We start from the raw sequence: 12,295 nt of genomic DNA on the forward strand, positions 1-12,295 counted from the left end.
TAAATATATGCCAATGGACTGTTGCAGTGGTGGCTGACGTGAAGCCTCATTCTCTGCTATGACATGCAGACTGATTCTCTGCTGACATGAAGCCAGATTCTCTGTTACGGGACCTCTCTCCTCTGCCTGTGTGTGTGCTGGGCCTAAATATATGCCAATGGACTGTTGCAGTGGTGGCTGACGTGAAGCCTCATTCTCTGCTATGACATGCAGACTAATTCTCTGCTGACATGAAGACAGATTCTCTGTTACGGGACCTCTCTCCTCTGCCTGGGTGCCGGGGCCTAAATATCTGAGAATGGACTGTTCCAGTGGTGGGTGACGGGAAGCCAGATTCTCTGCTATGGAACCTCTCTCCAATTGATTTTGGTTAATTTTTATTTATTTAATTTTTATTTTAATTAATTTCCCTATCCACATTTGTTTGCAGGGGATTTACCTACATGTTGCTGCCTTTTGCAGCCCTCTAGCCCTTTCCTGGGCTGTTTTACAGCCGTTTTAGTGCCGAAAAGTTCGGGTCCCCATTGACTTCAATGGGGTTCGGGTTCGGGACGAAGTTCGGATCGGGTTCGGATCCCGAACCCGAACATTTCCGGGATGTTCGGCCGAACTTCTCGAACCCGAACATCCAGGTGTTCGCTCAACTCTAGTTATTAGTTTAAGCAGACTGTGATTGTCTATTGTTGTGACTTGTGAAGATCAGATCACATTTTATGACCAATTCGTGCAGAAATCCATATTATTCCAAAGGGTTCACATACTTTTTATTGCAACTGTATATATTGTATATTTCCTTACAATATTTAGATTGGGATATAGGATCAAACTGAGTGGAAGAAAACACTTATATCATGATAGATTTTGGCAATATGTTTGTTTTGTGTTCATTTATAGAGGTCGTTATATGAATGCATAGGGGTAATGTTCTGTAGCTCACTTCAAAAGGAAAACAGTCATATTATTATTCCATGAATTCATTACTTCATAATTTCATCCCCTGTCAAACAAAATTTTACCAGAGGATATTACTAGTAATCTGAGTTTGCTCTTTTTTAAAGAAGTTGTTCTTTTAGTTTTGAAAGCACAAGAAAACTGATTTTATGATGCCATTCTTCCTCTTTGAGTTACTAATTTTTTGAGCTATTTTCCACTGACTGAATTGTAAATTGTACAGTTATCTATTACATTTAATGTTTCTGTGTGTCGTTAAAAGATATCGACAGTATCCCACATAACAGTGACCTCTACAGCACCCCGCCCCTTTAACAATGAACTCCACAGTTCCCCACCCCTTAACACTGACCCCCCCACAGTGCCCCGACACTTTAAAATTGGACTTCTACAGCAGCCCATCCCCTTAACATTGACCTTCACAGCAGCCCGCTCTTTAACAGTGAGTTTTAGAGCACCCTACTCCATTGTGGCGCCCGCCACCTTAACAGTGACCTCGACAGTACCCCGCTTCCTTAACAGTGACCTCACAGTACCCTGCTGCCTTAACAGTAACCTCCACAGCAGTTGCCCCTTTAATAGTGGCACCTGCCCCGTTAACAGTGACCTCCACAGTGTATGCCCCTTAAACAGTGACCTCCACAGCACCCGCCCCTTTAACAGCGATCTTGATAGTGCCCGCCCCTTTAACAGTGACCTCCACAGCACCCTCCTCTTTTACAGTGACCTCGATAGTGCCCGCACCTTTAACAGTGACCTCCACAGTGATGGCCCCTTTAACAGAGATCTACACAGTGCCAACCCCTTTAACAGTGACCTCCACAGTGCCCGCCCTAGGACCCCCAGTGCCGCCCATCAGAGTGACCTCCATAGCACCCACCCCTTTAACAGTGACTTCCAACGTGCCCTCACCTTTAACAATGACCTCCACAGTGCCGCCCCGTGTAACAGTGACCTACACAGTGCCCGCCCCTTTAACAGTGACCTCCACAGCACCCGCCCCTTTAACAGCGATCTCGATAGTGCCCGCCCCTTTAACAGTGACCTCCACAGCACCCTCCCCTTTAACAGTGACCTCGATAGTGCCCGCACTTTTAACAGTGACCTCCACAGTGATGGCCCCTTTAACAGATATCTACACAGTGCCAACCCCTTTAACAGTGACCTCCACAGTGCCCGCCCCTTTAAGAGTGACCTCCACAGAGCCCGTCCCTTTAACAGTGACTTCAAAAGAGCCCTCCCCTTTACCAGTGACCTCCACAGTGCCGCAATGTTTAACAGTGACCTACACAGTGCCTGCCCCTTTAACAGTGACCTCTTCAGTTCCCACCCCTTTAACAGTGACCTCCACAGTGCCCGTCTCTTTAAAAGTGACCTCCACAGTGCCCTGCACCTTTAATAGTGACGTTCACAGTGACCGTCCCTTTAACAGTGACTTCCAAAGAGCCCTCCCCTTTAACAGTGACCTCCACAGTGCCGCGACATTTAACAGTGACCTACACAGTGGCCACCCCTTTAACGGTGACTTTTAAAGTGACCACCCCTTTAACAGTGACTTTCATAGTGACCGCCCCTTTAACAGTGACCGCCGCTTTAACAGTTATTTTGACAGTGACCACCCCTTTAACTGTGACTTTCACAGTGACCGCCCCTTTAACTGTGACTTTCACAGTGACCACCCCATTAACAGTTTTCCCCCCTTTAACAGTGACTTTCACAGTTTCCACCCTTTTAACAGTGACTTTCACAGTGACCGCCCCTTTAACAATGACTTTTAAAGTGGCCGGCCCTTTAACAGTGACCGCCCCTTTAACTGTGACTTTCACAGAGGCCGCCCATTTAATAGTGACTTTAACAGTGACCGCCCCTTTAACAGTGACTTTCACAGTGACTGCCCCTTTAACAGTAACTTCCACAGTGCTCTCCCCTTTAACAGTGACCTCTGGACTGCCTGTCCCTTTAACAGTTCCCACCCCTTTAACAGTGAACTCCACATTGCCCATATTAATAGTGACTGCCCCAATAGCAGTGACCTCCACAGTGCCCGCCCCTTTAACATTGACCTCCACAGTGTCTGCCCCTTTAACAGTAACCTTCATAGTGGCCTACCATTTGACAGTGACCTTCGCAGTGCTCGCCCCTTGAACAGTGATTTCCACAGTGCCCATCACTTTAACAGTGACCTCCACAGTGCCCGCTCCTTTAACAGTGACCTCCACAGTGCCCGCCCCTTTAACAGTGACATCCACAGTGCCGGATCCTTTAACATTGATCACCCCTTTAACAGTCACCTTTACAGTTCCTGCCCCTTTAACAGTGACTTATACAGTGCCCGCCCCTTTAACTGTCACTTTTACAGTGACAGCCCCTTTAACAGTGACTTTCACAGTGACCACCCCTTTAACAGTGACTTTCACAGTGACTGCCCTTTTAACAGTGACCGCCCCTTTAACAGTGACTTTCACAGTGACAGGCCCTTTAACAATTACTTTCACAGTGACCGCCTCTTTAACAGGGACCTTCATAGCGCCTGCCCCTTTAATAACAATGACCTTCACATTGCGCGCCCCTTTAATTACAGTGACCTTCACATTGCCCGCCCCTTTAAGCAGTAAAGAAAAATGGCTGGGATGTTATGGAAACCTGAAGTAAAACTGTGTTAGCAGTTGGGATTTGAAGAGAAAGACTTGCAGGCTTGTATTGGGGGGGGGCTCATTTTTTGGGAATATCTCAGGATTGGTACGTCCTAGAGATCTGAGACCTGATGTACCTGTGTGCCAAATTTGGTGAAGATCGGTCCAGTCGTTTGATCGGGCATAAAGAACGTCCAGACAGACATCTAGACAGACAAACAGACAGGGGCAGGAACTGTAAAGGTGACTGTTAAAGGGGTGATCAATGTTAAAGGAGCCGGCAATGTGGAGGTCACTGTTAAAGGGGTGGGCACTGTGGATGTCACTGTTAAAGGGGCAGGCACTGTGGAGGTCACTGTTAAAGGGACGGGCACTGTGGAAATCACTGTTCAAGGGGCGAGCACTGCGAAGGTCACTGTCAAATGGTAGGCCACTATGAAGGTTACTGTACTGCAAGGCACAATGTTCTACACCACTATAAAGGCTCTCAGCAGCCAGGAAATAGCTGTTTTTTAACATAATTTGCCGCAAATATATTTGAATCTAACTAAAATTTTTTTTAAATAAGCTCATCTCTATTTAGAATGTGTGCCAATGCAAAAAATGCCTCCTTATAATGTGTGCCAGTACAACTGCAATACTGTTGCAAATAGAAAGAAGAGCGCTTCCTATAATGAACTAACCCTGTGCGCCTCCCTGGCTTAGGGGCCCGGTCGCAATTGGGACCGCTGTGACTCTTATAGTTACATGACTGTATTTGGTGTCATGAAATACCACATTTCCCCTACAGTGACCATTGTGGGAGAAATGTGCTGCTGCTTCCCTTGGATATAGAGTTTGAAATAGTTGCTGTGGATTTTGATTAGAGAAGAGCGAATTATTCACAAATTCAATTCAGCTGCTTCACTGAATTTTATAAAAACATTTGCTTTGTGGCGAATTACTTTGTCATGAAGCGCATTTCTTTTTAAGTAGTGGGTGCAATGACAGGGAGCTGTGAATGCTCCGCTCCCCATCATGGTACCCCTCAGATGCCAGACTCATAGCTGATCGTGGCATCTTCCATCTTGCTTGAAGATCGAGCGTGAAATCTCATACGTCATCGTGCACAGAATTTTGTGTGAGATCTTCAAGCAAGATGACAGTTGCGAGCAAATGTATAAGGAAAGTATGATTTTTTTTATTATTTTTTTTTTACACTAGTTCAAGCTAAATCAATTGGCTACAATGAAGCACAAGGAAATTCGGCTTTGAGGCAAATCAAATTTATCCTAATTTTGATTGTTTGAGGACAGGTTTGCAAGTTCAGCAGGTTGAACTTGAAATAGGAACCATGTCAGTTATAGAGAAGTAGAACAACAATTTAGTAGGAAGTTTTAGCTTTACTTTTTTGTCATCAAAACAGGGTTGTGCTTGTTTTTGTATAAAGGATACTTCTGTTTTGATGTTACATGTATGTATAATATTCATGTATTCCTAACTTTATATTCATTCAATTGGAAGCCACCATTGCAATGTCATAGAAAGCCAATTAACCTATCTGTATGTTTTTACAGTGTTTGAAGAAAGTAGAGTTTTCAGTAGGAAACCCACCCAAAGACAAGGAGAACAGAAACTCCAGGCTGATGTTTTCCTTGGTTTTGAACTCAGAATCTCAATGTTGCAAAGCACCTGTGCTTGAAATTCAATTTGTCCAATCGTTCTTTCATCCACGTGCCCCTAAATACATTAGATCAGGGATGCTCAACCTGCGGCCCTCCAGCTGTTGTAAAACTACAACTCCCACAATGCCCTTCTGTAGGATGATAGCTGTAGACTGTCAGGGAATGATGGGAGTTGTAGTCTTGCAACATCTGGAGGGCCACAGGTTGAGCATGCCTGCATTAGATCATCAATTTGTAATGGGCTAACCTTATTTACCCTTTATACTGTAGTAAGTGGATGCTATATGGAGCTGGAGCAGCATCACCAGTGTGATACGCAATATAGCCTCCTGCAAGCAGGGTGTTCTTGGTTGTTAGAGAGTCAGGTCTACCTTGCGGCCAAGGCAGATGGAGGAGCAAGGCAAATTCATGCAATTCGAGCACAATGTGCGGATCAGATCACTACTAGGGATGAGCGAACTCGAACTGTATAGTTCGGGTTCGTACCGAATTTTGGGGTGTCCGTGACACGGACCCGAACCCGGACATTTTCGTAAAAGTCCGGGTTCGGGTTCGGTGTTCGTCGCTTTCTTCGCGCTTTTGTGACGCTTTCTTGGCGCTTTTTGAAAGGCTGCAAAGCAGCCAATCAACAAGCGTCATACTACTTGCCCCAAGAGGCCATCACAGCCATGCCTACTATTGGCATGGCTGTGATTGGCCAGAGCACCATGTGACCCAGCCTCTATTTAAGCTGGAGTCACATAGCGCCGCCCGTCACTCTGCTCTGATTAGCGTAGGGAGAGGTTGCGGCTGCGACAGTAGGGCGAGATTAGGCAGATTAACTCCTCCAAAGGACTTGATTAACTGATCGATCTGCAGCTGTGGATCATTGAGCTGCTGATCCTCAATTGCTCACTGTTTTTAGGCTGCACAGACCGTTTGTCAGTCTCATTTTTCTGGGGTGATCGGCGGCCATTTTGTGTCTTGTGGTGCGCCAGCACAAGCTGCGACCAAGTGCATTTAACCCTCAATGGTGTGGTTGTTTTTTGGCTAAAGCCTACATCAGGGTGAAGCTGTCACACCAAGTGCATTTAACCAGCAATAGTCTGTTCATTTTTGGCCATATACAAAATCAGGGGCAAGCTGCGCCTGTCACCAAGTGCATTTAACCCTCAATGGTGTGGTTGTTTTTTGGCTAAAGCCTACATCAGGGTGAAGCTGTCACACCAAGTGCATTTAACCAGCAATAGTCTGTTCATTTTTTGGCCATATACAAAATCAGGGGCAAGCTGCGCCTGTCACCAAGTGCATTTAACCCTCAATGGTGTGGTTGTTTTTTGGCTAAAGCCTACATCAGGGTGAAGCTGTCACACCAAGTGCATTTAACCAGCAATAGTCTGTTCATTTTTTGGCCATATCCCAGTCTAATTCTGGCACTAAATCCATACCTGTCACCCAGCGCCTAAATACTAGGCCTCAAATTTATATCCCGCTAAATCTGTCCTTAGTGCTGTAGCTGGGCGAGTTATTTAGTGTCCGTTCAAGCACATTTCTTGTTCTGGGTGAAATACAATTCCCAATTTAGCAATTTCATAATTTAGTGGTTTCTGCTATATCAGAGCTATTTGAAATCTATCCCTAAAAGGGTATATAATATTCAAGGTGCACATTGGGTCATTCAGAATAACTTCACACACACCCGCTACTGTGTATTTCCAAGTCTAATTCTGTCACTAAACCCATACCTGTCACCCAGCGCCTAAATACTAGGCCTCAAATTTAAATCCCTCTAAATCTCTCGTTACCCACCGCTGTACTGTTGTTGCTGGGCAAGATATTTAGTGTCCGTCAAAGCACATTTTTTGTTCTGGGTTGAAGTACAAAACCCAATATAGCAATTCAAAATTTAGTGCATACTGCTATATCAGAGCTATTTGAAATCTATCCCTAAAAGGGTATATAATATTGAAGGTGCACATAGGGTCATTCAGAATAACTTCACACACACGCTTCTGTGCATTTTCCAAGTCTAATTCTGTCACTAAATCCATACCGGTGACCCAGCGCCTAAATACTAGGCCTCAAATTTAAATCCCTCTAAATCTCTCGTTACCCACCACTGTACTGTTGTTGCTGGCAAGATATTTAGTGTCCGTCAAAGCACATTTTTTGTTCTGGGTTGAAGTACAATTCCCAATTTAGCAATTTCATAATTTAGTGGTTTCTGCTATATCAGAGCTATTTGAAATCTATCCCTAAAAGGGTATATAATATTGAAGGTGCACATAGGGTCATTCAGAATAACTTCACACACACGCTTCTGTGCATTTCCAAGTCTAATTCTGTCACTAAATCCATACCGGTCACCCAGCGCCTAAATACTAGGCCTCAAATTTATATCCCGCTGAATTTGAATACAATACATTGGGCCAAATAATATATTTGTTGTTGTGGTGAACCATAACAATGAGAAAAACATCTAGTAAGGGACGCGGACGTGGACATGGTCGTGGTGGTGTTAGTGGACCCTCTGGTGCTGGGAGAGGACGTGGCCGTTCTGCCACATCCACACGTCCTAGTGTACCAACTACCTCAGGTCCCAGTAGCCGCCAGAATTTACAGCGATATATGGTGGGGCCCAATGCCGTTCTAAGGATGGTAAGGCCTGAGCAGGTACAGGCATTAGTCAATTGGGTGGCCGACAGTGGATCCAGCACGTTCACATTATCTCCCACCCAGTCTTCTGCAGAAAGCGCACAGATGGCGCCTGAAAACCAACCCCATCAGTCTGTCACATCACCCCCATGCATACCAGGGAAACTGTCTCAGCCTCAAGTTATGCAGCAGTCTCTTATGCTGTTTGAAGACTCCGCTGGCAGGGTTTCCCAAGGGCATCCACCTAGCCCTTCCCCAGCGGTGAAAGACATAGAATGCACTGACGCACAACCACTTATGTTTCCTGATGATGAGGACATGGGAATACCACCTCAGCATGTCTCTGATGATGACGAAACACAGGTGCCAACTGCTGCGTCTTTCTGCAGTGTGCAGACTGAACAGGAGGTCAGGGATCAAGACTGGGTGGAAGACGATGCAGGGGACGATGAGGTCCTAGACCCCACATGGAATGAAGGTCGTGCCACTGACTTTCACAGTTCGGAGGAAGAGGCAGTGGTGAGACCGAGCCAACAGCGTAGCAAAAGAGGGAGCAGTGGGCAAAAGCAGAACACCCGCCGCCAAGAGACTCCGCCTGCTACTGACCGCCGCCATCTGGGACCGAGCACCCCAAAGGCAGCTTCAAGGAGTTCCCTGGCATGGCACTTCTTCAAACAATGTGCTGACGACAAGACCCGAGTGGTTTGCACGCTGTGCCATCAGAGCCTGAAGCGAGGCATTAACGTTCTGAACCTGAGCACAACCTGCATGACCAGGCACCTGCATGCAAAGCATGAACTGCAGTGGAGTAAACACCTAAAAACCAAGGAAGTCACTCAGGCTCCCCCTGCTACCTCTTCTGCTGCTGCCGCCTCGGCCTATTCTGCTGCTGCCGCCTCGGCCTCTTCCTCCGCCTCTGGAGGAACGTTGGCACCTGCCGCCCAGCAAACAGGGGATGTACCACCAACACCACCACCACCACCTCCGTCACCAAGCGTCTCAACCATGTCACACGCCAGCGTTCAGCTCTCCATCTCACAAACATTTGATAGAAAGCGTAAATTCCCACCTAGCCACCCTCGATCCCTGGCCCTGAATGCCAGCATTTCTAAACTACTGGCCTATGAAATGCTGTCATTTAGGCTGGTGGACACAGACAGCTTCAAACAGCTCATGTCGCTTGCTGTCCCACAGTATGTTGTTCCCAGCCGGCACTACTTCTCCAAGAGAGCCGTGCCTTCCCTGCACAACCAAGTATCCGATAAAATCAAGTGTGCACTGCGCAACGCCATCTGTAGCAAGGTCCACCTAACCACAGATACGTGGACCAGTAAGCACGGCCAGGGACGCTATATCTCCCTAACTGCACACTGGGTAAATGTAGTGGCAGCTGGGCCCCAGGCGGAGAGCTGTTTGGCGCACGTCCTGCCGCCGCCAAGGATCGCAGGGCAACATTCTTTGCCTCCTGTTGCCACCTCCTCCTTCTCGGCTTCCTCCTCCTCTTCTTCCACCTGCTCATCCAGTCAGCCACACACCTTCACCACCAACTTCAGCACAGCCCGGGGTAAACGTCAGCAGGCCATTCTGAAACTCATATGTTTGGGGGACAGGCCCCACACCGCACAGGAGTTGTGGCGGGGTATTGAACAACAGACCGACGAGTGGTTGCTGCCGGTGAGCCTCAAGCCCGGCCTGGTGGTGTGTGATAATGGGCGAAATCTCGTTGCAGCTCTGGGACTAGCCAATTTGACGCACATCCCTTGCTTGGCGCATGTGCTGAATTTGGTGGTGCAGAAGTTCATTCACAACTACCCCGACATGTCAGAGCTGCTGCATAAAGTGCGGGCCGTCTGTTCGCGCTTCCGGCGTTCACATCCTGCCGCTGCTCGCCTGTCCTGCGCTACAGCGTAACTTCGGCCTTCCCGCTCACCGCCTCATATGCGACGTGCCCACCAGGTGGAACTCCACCTTGCACATGCTGGACAGACTGTGCGAGCAGCAGCAGGCCATAGTGGAGTTTCAGCTGCAGCACGCACGGGTCAGTCGCACTACAGAACAGCACCACTTCACCACCAATGACTGGGCCTCCATGCGAGACCTGTGTGCCCTGTTGCGCTGTTTCGAGTACTCCACCAACATGGCCAGTGGCGATGACACCGTTATCAGCGTTACAATACCACTTCTATGTCTCCTTGAGAAAACACTTAGGGCGATGATGGAACAGGAGGTGGCCCAGGAGGAGGAGGAGGAGGATGAGGAAGAGGGGTCATTTTTAGCACTTTCAGGCCAGTCTCTTCGAAGTGACTCAGAGGGAGGTTTTTTGCAACAGCAGAGGCCAGGTACAAATGTGGCCAGCCAGGGCCCACTACTGGAGGACGAGGAGGACGAGGATGAGGAGGAGGTGGAGGAGGATGAGGATGAAGCATGGTCACAGCGGGGTGGCACCCAACGCAGCTCGGGTCCATCACTGGTGCGTGGCTGGGGGGAAAGGCAGGACGATGACGATACGCCTCCCACAGAGGACAGCTTGTCCTTACCCCTGGGCAGCCTGGCACACATGAGCGACTACATGCTGCAGTGCCTGCGCAACGACAGCAGAGTTGCCCACATTTTAACCTGTGCGGACTACTGGGTTGCCACCCTGCTGGATCCACGCTACAAAGACAATGTGCCCACCTTACTTCCTGCACTGGAGCGTGATAGGAAGATGCGCGAGTACAAGCGCACGTTGGTAGACGCGCTACTGAGAGCATTCCCAAATGTCACAGGGGAACAAGTGGAAGCCCAAGGCCAAGGCAGAGGAGGAGCAAGAGGTCGCCAAGGCAGCTGTGTCACGGCCAGCTCCTCTGAGGGCAGGGTTAGCATGGCAGAGATGTGGAAAACTTTTGTCAACACGCCACAGCTAACTGCACCACCACCTGATACGCAACGTGTTAGCAGGAGGCAACATTTCACTAACATGGTGGAACAGTACGTGTGCACACCCCTCCACGTACTGACTGATGGTTCGGCCCCATTCAACTTCTGGGTCTCTAAATTGTCCACGTGGCCAGAGCTAGCCTTTTATGCCTTGGAGGTGCTGGCCTGCCCGGCAGCCAGCGTTTTGTCTGAACGTGTATTCAGCACGGCAGGGGGCGTCATTACAGACAAACGCAGCCGCCTGTCTACAGCCAATGTGGACAAGCTGACGTTCATAAAAATGAACCAGGCATGGATCCCACAGGACCTGTCCGTCCCTTGTCCAGATTAGACATTAACTACCTCCCCATAACCATATATTATTGGACTCCAGGGCACTTCCTCATTCAATCCTATTTTTATTTTCATTTTACCATTATATTGCGATGCTACCCAAAGTTGAATGAACCTCTCCTCTGCCTGTGTGCTAGGCCTAAATATATGCCAATGGACTGTTGCAGTGGTGGCTGACATGAAGCCTGATTCTCTGCTATGACATGCAGACTAATTCTCTGCTGACATGAAGCCAGATTGTCTGTTACGGGACCTCTCTCCTCTGCCTGGGTGCTGGGCCTAAATTTATGACAATGGACTGTTGCAGTGGTGGCTGACGTGAAGCCTGATTCTCTGCTATGACATGCAGACTGATTCTCTGCTGACATGAAGCCAGATTGTCTGTTACGGGACCTCTCTGCTCTGCCTGTGTGCTAGGCCTAAATATATGCCAATGGACTGTTGCAGTGGTGGGTGACGTGAAGCCTCATTCTCTGCTATGACATGCAGACTGATTCTCTGCTGTCATGAAGCCAGATTGTCTGTTACGGGACCTCTCTGCTCTGCCTGTGTGCTAGGCCTAAATATATGCCAATGGACTGTTGCAGTGGTGGGTGACGTGAAGCCTCATTCTCTGCTATGACATGCAGACTAATTCTCTGCTGACATGAAGACAGATTCTCTGTTACGGACCTCTCTCCTCTGCCTGTGTGTGTGCTGGGCCTAAATATATGCCAATGGACTGTTGCAGTGGTGGCTGACGTGAAGCCTCATTCTCTGCTATGACATGCAGACTGATTCTCTGCTGACATGAAGCCAGATTCTCTGTTACGGGACCTCTCTCCTCTGCCTGTGTGTGTGCTGGGCCTAAATATATGCCAATGGACTGTTGCAGTGGTGGCTGACGTGAAGCCTCATTCTCTGCTATGACATGCAGACTGATTCTCTGCTGACATGAAGCCAGATTCTCTGTTACGGGACCTCTCTCCTCTGCCTGTGTGTGTGCTGGGCCTAAATATATGCCAATGGACTGTTGCAGTGGTGGCTGACGTGAAGCCTCATTCTCTGCTATGACATGCAGACTGATTCTCTGCTGACATGAAGCCAGATTCTCTGTTACGGGACCTCTCTCCTCTGCCTGTGTGTGTGCTGGGCCTAAATATATGCCAATGGACTGTTGCA

This window comes from Bufo gargarizans, chromosome 5 (assembly GCF_014858855.1).
Source record: "Bufo gargarizans isolate SCDJY-AF-19 chromosome 5, ASM1485885v1, whole genome shotgun sequence".
Classification (NCBI taxonomy): Eukaryota; Metazoa; Chordata; class Amphibia; order Anura; family Bufonidae; genus Bufo; species Bufo gargarizans.